A 7,318-nucleotide genomic window follows, 5' to 3' on the forward strand; every position below is an offset into this window, starting at 1 on the left:
TTTGTTTTTTGTTTTGTTTTGTTTTGTTTGTTTGTTTGTTTTAACATATATAAGATGGTTTATAAGTGTTTGTTGGCCTGGATTTGACAGGATCAAATTGGACAGAATATTAAAGGTGATGGAAACTTTAGAGATTATTTTGTCTACCCCTCAAATTGAGGGTTAAAGACAGGAAATAACCTTCCCAAAGTCCCATGGCTAGTTAGTAGAAAAAACAGGATTCGAACCCTATTGTCCTTAAACTCCATGTTTTTTGTTTCATTACATAACATTATATGGAATGCTTCACAAATTTGCTTGTCATCCTTGCACAGGGATCATGCTAATATTCTCCACATTATTCCTATCTTAGTATATATGTTGCTGAGGGTTGTGACTTTGCACAGCCCTCCCTCACTTCAATCCACTTCATTTGAAAATCACGGCATCGCCTCCCTGATGTCATGGTCCTCTTTGATAATGAAAGACCAACAACGACCTCTGAGAATAGGACTAAGAGCTGCTTGCCAGCGGGGAACTAACTGGGACTGTGAAGTTGGACAGCACAGATCCTTTTCTTTTCCTTTCCTTTCTTGGTTTTCTTTTCTTTTCTTGTCTTCCCTTTTCTTTCTTCTTTCCTTTCCTTCCTACATAATATATTATACTCTCACCTGAAGTGTTCTGTCCAAAGGAATATAAATTTTGTTCACTGAAACCTAGCAAGATACTTTGGGGTTTATAGCCTATGGTCTAGGAACATGCATTAAGCCCAAATTTCTCCGACTCTCATTGATTGACCAACAATATACATTCTAAACCAAGCCTCACTTAGTCATAGTCATCTTTTGTCTCTGATTGTCTCAGAGTGAATATAAATAATATTTGTTTCTGTTGACCAGAAACCCGAGCATCTTCCCCTCCTTTCTCTCTATGTCTCTTTGTCTCTCTCTGTCTCTCTTTGTCCCTTCTCGGTCTCTCTCTGTTTCTCTGTTTCTTTCCTTCCTTCCTTCCTTCCTTCCTTCCTTCCTTCCTTCCTTCCTTCCTTCCTTCCTTCCTTTTTTCTTTCTTTCCTTCCTTCCTTCTTTCCTTCCTTCCTTCCTTTCCTTCTTTCCTTCCTTCCTTCCTTCCTTCCTTCCTTCCTTCCTTCCTTCCTTCCTTTTTTTCTTTCTTTCTTTCTTTCTTTCTTTTTTCTTTCTTTCTTTCCTTCTTATTTCTTTTTTCTTTCCTTCCTTCCTTCCTTCCTTCCTTCCTTCCTTCCTTCCTTCCTTCCTTCCTTCCTTTCTTTCTTCCTTCTTATTTCTTTTTTCTTTCTTTCCTTCCTTCCTTCCTTCCTTTCCTTCTTCCTTCCTTCTTCCTTCCTTCCTTCCTTTCTTTCTTTCTTTCTTTCCTTCTTTCTTTTTTCTTTCTTTCTTTCCTTCTTCTTTCTTTCTTTCTTTCTTTCTTTCTTTTTTCTTTCTTTCTTTCTTTCTTCTTTCTTTTCTTTCTTTCTTTCTTTCTTTTTTCTTTCTTCTTTCTTTCTTTTTTCTTTCTTTCTTTCTTTCTTTTTTTTCTTTCCTTCTTCCTTTCTTTCCTTCCTTCCTTCCTTTCCTTCTTTCCTTCCTTCCTTCCTTCCTTCCTCCTTCCTTCCTTCCTTCCTTCCTTCCTTCCTTCCTTCCTTCCTTTCCTTCTTTCCTTCTTTCCTTCCTTCCTTCCTTCCTTTCTTTTTTCTTTCTTTCTTCTTTCTTTTTTCTTTCTTTCCTTCCTTCTTTCCTTCCTTCCTTCCTTCCTTTCCTTCTTTCCTTCCTTCCTTCCTTTCTTTCTTTCTTTCCTTCTTTGTTTCCTTCTTTCCTTCCTTCTTTCTTCCTTCCTTCCTTCTTTCCTTCTTTCTTCCTCCTTTCTTTCTTTCTTCTTTCCTTCTTTCATTTTTTCTTTCTTTCTTTCTTTCTTTCTTTCTTTCTTTCTTCTTTCTTTCTTTCTTTCTTTCTTTCTTTCTTTCTTTCTTTCTTTCTTTCTTCTCCTCTTCCTCCTTCTCTTCCTTCTCCTGCTCCTTCTCCTCCTGCTCCTTCTCCTGCTCCTGCTCTTCCTCCTCCTCTTCCCTCTCCCTCTCCCTCCCTCCCTCTCTCCTGTCCCCCTCTGCCTGTCTTTTATCTTTCTTGGTAAAAGAGTTCATTCTCTGACTCATTTCTTACCTAGCCTTAATCAATGATTGGACATTGTCTCAAAATGAGACCTGTTAAAGACCTTAACTTAAAAAGGCCAAGAAACTCCACTGCATACTAGGCTATCACTATTTATTCTGATCTCTATATTGCCACTGGATCCAGATGGCTCTGCAGGAGAAAGTGAGGCTGGTAACATCATTTAGATGTCCTTTCTAAGATCAAAGGACAAATAATAACAATAATATTACAATATACCTTAGTTGAGATGGAAGGGACCTTTCAGGCAATCCAATGTCTCTTGACTGTGATGACCATGTTAGCACCCTGGATACATTAAAATCAGCTGGAGTCAGGATAAGCAAAAGTCCCTGATTTTTATTCTTTATCGAAGGGAGAGGAGAGCATGTGGACACAGGAATCTCCTCTTTCTTCTACTGCCAGGAGTCACTCTTGCTTGTTGTACTCCGTCCTTTTTCCCTCCTCCCATCTCCCTTTATACCAACTGATAGAGCCAGCACAGAATGGTGGGGTAGGCCATTTTCCAAACAAATGCTAATAGAGTATTGTCCAATTGGTAATTAGCCTTAAGTGCTTGCTCATCTGAACCTCAGTGTATGACCTCAAGAGTTTCAGCCCTTTACATTTAGCAATCAATCAACAATCATTGATGAAGTACCTACTATGTACCTTATACATACTGTATAGATGCTGAGAATGAAAGTACAAGGAATGAAACAATCCCTACTTGAAGTGAGTTTATATTATCCCAGTACAGTATCCTTTCAACTAAATAGCACTTCTTCTAATCTAGGCATAAAACCATATTTTCCAGCCTTTCCTTCATCTCTTTCTACAAAGTATTTTCTCTAATAAAAAAAAAAAAAAAAACTATGAACATTCAACTATGTTCCATAAGCCAGGAAGTATGAGGACTTGTAATAATATACAAGATTTAATTTTGTAATCAAATAAGACTTACAGCAAAATTAATCTGATTTCTTGGCACTATGTCTCTGAGGACATGATATTCATGTCCCTTAGAGTGCTTGTAATTATTAGGCATAAATATTAAGGGAAGTAGGATAGCCCAAAGTTAATATGAATATATATATATATATATATATATATATATATATATATATATACACATATATATAATCATATCCTTCTGCTCTAACCACAAAGCCAAGCTTATGAATAGTCCAATTATTCTGATTTCATCATATTTCCCATGAAGCAACCTCTCTTACTCAGATGAAACTCACCTAGGACAAAGTTAGTATGTAGGGGATGCCTTTGCCTGATTTGGATCCTAGTAAAAACTTTCCTAGAGCAGTAAAATGGGGAGATAGAGACAAATATCTGGGATCAGTATCACCTATTAACAATGGTTTTAAACTTCAGGAAAACCAAAGAATGGGAATGGTATGGCAGACATTGGCGACCTGCTTCATCTCAACTACACATGGTTCAGGTAGGACATCTCTGCTGGGAGATACTCAGCCCCTAGGTATTAGTAACCAGGATTGGACATATAAACATGTCCAAGGGGCATTTAATTTAAGTCAAGGCATTTCCTTATATTCTACTGTGGAATTTTTCTCCTTTGTTCTCCTCTATAGTTGTTCTAGAAGACAGCAGGAGTTTCAGATTGCCAGGGATCTAGTGGGTGAGAAGGAATTAGCTTCTCCCAGATCTAGAGGAGGAAGGTAAATAAGAGAAAATAATGGTTGTCATTTGGAAAAGGATCCTATCTTCCACATGATGGGAATGGACTGACTAATGGGGTTGGTGTAGACCTAGAAATGTTATAGCAATACAATTTTAGAATTAACCATGGAGCACACTGAAATGTAAGTAGGGTACTTAGTACACAAACAGATTCACTGAGTTGGATCTTAGGAGACAAAGTCTATTCAAAATTCTTCCATGATTTTGCTATGTGATTTAAGAGCAAATCTTTAGTGCTTTTATTGGTAAAATTAGGATATTAGATCAGACTAGGTAAGATCTAAGGTCCTTTTCAGCCCTTTATATCTCTATGAATGAAATAGTTTGTGAAGAAATATTAAAATGTAGGCCTGAACTTTTAAAATAGTCCCTATAAACAGTCCTTCAGAGATAGACTTTAATGACTAGGAAAAAATATTTTGTAAATAGCATAAGTTATTTCTGAGTAAATGAACAATTCTGTAATAAAAAATTATCCGAGAATATATATGATTCTTCTTTCCTTTCCTCTAATCCCCTTATCCCCATCCTTCATCATAATCAACTTTCTTTGTATCCGGGCGCAGGAAAAAAAAGCTGGAGAACTATCCCTGATACTAAACACACTTATGTCTCTGCTGGGGGATGTCACTAGGGATCTGGACACTTGATGGAGAGAATTGTGGTAATGGGGACAAATGATCCAACACCTACAATTTAATGCAAAAGAGAAACACAGAAGCCTTTTACTCCGAAATGTCAGAGAGTAATTGAATGTCAGAGTTGGGAGTTCCTTTAGAATATACAATTTCTAAGCTGGAAAGAAGTTTAAAAACCATCTAGTCCAATTTCTTCATTTTATAGTTGTATTTATTATAGTCGGATGGGGGAGGGGAGCAGAGAGCAGAGCCCAGAGAAGAGAATTTATTTGACCTAGTTGTACAACAAATTATTGGTTGCAGAACTGAGCTGGATTAAGTGGCCCAAGGCTGGCTCTCTTCTCTTCCCTTCTCTTCTTTTCTCTTGCCTTCTCTTCTCTTCTCTTCTCTTCTCTTCTCTTCTCTTCTCTTCTCTTCTCTTCTCTTCTCTTCTCTTCTCTTCTCTTCTCTTCTCTTCTCTTTCTTCTCTTCTCCTCCTTCTCCTCTTTCTCCTCTTTTTCTCCTCCTCTTTCTCCTTCTCTTTTTCCTCCTCCTCTTCCTTCTCTTGCTCCTCCTCCTCCTCCTCTTTTATCTCTTTCCTTCCTTTTTTCTTTTTTCTCCTTTTCTCTTTCTTTCCTTCTTTTTCATTCCTTTCCCTTTCTCTCCTCTCTTCTCCCACTCCCTTCCTTTCTTCTCTCTCTCCTTTCTTTCCTCTCTTCCTTTTTTCTTTCCTGCATTCCTTTATTCTTTCCTTTTCTCTTCCTTTCTTTTTTTCTTCTCCTTCCTCTCTTCTTCCCTCCTTCCCTTCCTCCCTCCCTTCCTTTTTTCTCTCTTTCTTCCTTCCTTCTTCCTTCCTTTCTCTTTCTTTCCTTCTTTCCTTCCTTCCTTCCTTCCTTTCTTTCCTTCCTTCTTTCTTTCTTTCTTCTTTCTTTCTTTCTTTCTTTCTTTCTTTCTTTCTTTTTCTTTCTTTCTTTCTTTCTTTCTTTCTTTCTTTTCTTTCTTTCCTTCTTCCTTCCTTCTTTCTTCTTTCTTTCTTCCTTCCTTCCTTTTTTCTTTCTTTTTTTCTTTCTTTCTTTCTTTCTTTCTTTCTTTCTTTCTTTCTTTCTTTTCTTTCTTTCCTTCTTCCTTCCTTCTTTCTTTCTTTCTTTCTTTCTTCCTTCCTTTTTTCTTTCTTTCTTCCTTCCTTCTTTCTTTCTTTCTTTCTTTCTTTCTTTCTTTTCTTCTTTCTTTCCTTCCTTTCTTCTTTCTTTCTTTCTTTTCTTTCTTTCCTTCTTTCTTTCTTTCTTTCTTTCTTTTCTTTCTTTCTTCTTCCTTCCTTTTTTCTTCCTTCCTTCCTTTCTTTCCTTCTTGCCTTCTTTCCTTCCTTCCTTTTTTTCCTTCCTTCCTTCCTTTCTTTCCTTCTTGCCTTCTTTCCTTCCTTCCTTTTTCCTTCCTTCCTTCCTTCCTTCCTTCCTTCCTTCCTTCCTTCCTTCTTCTTCTTTCTTTCTTTCTTTCTTTCTTTCTTTCTTTCTTCTCTCTCTCTCTCTCTCTTTCTCTGTGTCTCTCTGTCTCTGTCCCTCTCTCTGTCTCTCTGTCTCTGTCCCTCTCTCTGTCTCTCTGTCTCTGTCTCTCTGTCTCTCTCTCTCTTTCTCTCCTTTTCCCATTTGGGTAAACTGTTTCTGAAGAGATTGGAGATTTATTCAGCTACTTTAGGAGTTCAGACACTAGGATGACAGATGTGTTTTTCAATTAATTCTTGGCTGATATAAATTTGTAGATGAAAATTATTTATGCAAAATGCTAGAGCTGGGCAATATTAAGGACAAGATTTTAATTATAAGAACACCAGGTTGCTGAGTCTTTAACTAGCCCCCTTTGTATATGTAGCATAGATAGCTCATACAATCAAAGTATATTAGAGTTGGAATGAACTGATGATGAAAATAGTCCAATTCTGTCATAATCATTGAATGTCAGAGCAGGAGGGGACTTTAAAGGTCATCTACTTTGAGCCCCTTCATTTTACAGAGGAAAAAAATTAAGGCTAGGGAGAGATTAAGAAATTTGTCCAAAGATTCAAAGATTCTTGGAGGAGGAAGGGTAGTGAGGAACAAAAAAGAACAAAACAAGATAGTTCTGACTCCTAATATAATCAGAAAGAGAGGGCAAAGATTATTAAAATAACATTGTATATTCTTATTATTTTAAAGTTTAACAAGGGCAGCATGATACTGTAGATAGAGCTGGGCTTGGCATGAATAATACCTGGGTTCAAATACTACTTCTGGGTTTTGCTATCTGTTTGCCATTGAGAAATTTCCTTTGCTTCTATATGTTTCATTTGTCTCTGAGACTTTTCTACTAATTCAATTAGATATGTTGCCATCTGGGTTAGTGAAGAAATTCCCTACATTGGGAATACCTTGTACTGACAAATTCAAGGATCCTTTGCATATCTATGAATAAAAAAAAACAAAACAAAACAAAAACAGAAACTGAAGTCTAGAGGCAAAATGAACTGCTCAAGGTCACATGGTTACCAAGTGGCAAACCTGCAACTAGAACCTAAATCTTCTGATGCAAGAATCAGTGTTCTATATAATACGCTGTGAGATCACTCATCAATAATATTCCAGAATAGACAGAAATCATAACTGGATTCATGTCCAGATTTTGATGCTATATAACTGTGTGATTTTAGGCCTTATACTTCCCCTCTCTGAGACTCAGTTTACTAATATATAACACAAAGTGGTTGATTGGACTAGATTATCTTGAGGGCTTCTATATCTTTAAATCCTATAATTCCATGATTTTAGAGTAGAACATTCACATAGACATACCTAAATCTCCCAAATACCCCTAATAATT

General features: G+C 36.8%; 1 non-coding gene across 1 annotated transcript; it reads right to left on the reverse strand.

Annotated features, from left to right (window-relative positions):
• Window positions 1–269: 269 nt before the first annotated feature.
• LOC127546058 (U6 spliceosomal RNA) lies at window positions 270–379 on the reverse strand. The gene has a single exon (XR_007949922.1). It is a non-coding gene; the product is annotated as a U6 spliceosomal RNA (small nuclear RNA).
• Window positions 380–7,318: the final 6,939 nt, after the last annotated feature.

This window comes from Antechinus flavipes, chromosome 1, assembly GCF_016432865.1.
Source record: "Antechinus flavipes isolate AdamAnt ecotype Samford, QLD, Australia chromosome 1, AdamAnt_v2, whole genome shotgun sequence".
In the NCBI taxonomy this organism is placed as follows: domain Eukaryota; kingdom Metazoa; phylum Chordata; class Mammalia; order Dasyuromorphia; family Dasyuridae; genus Antechinus; species Antechinus flavipes.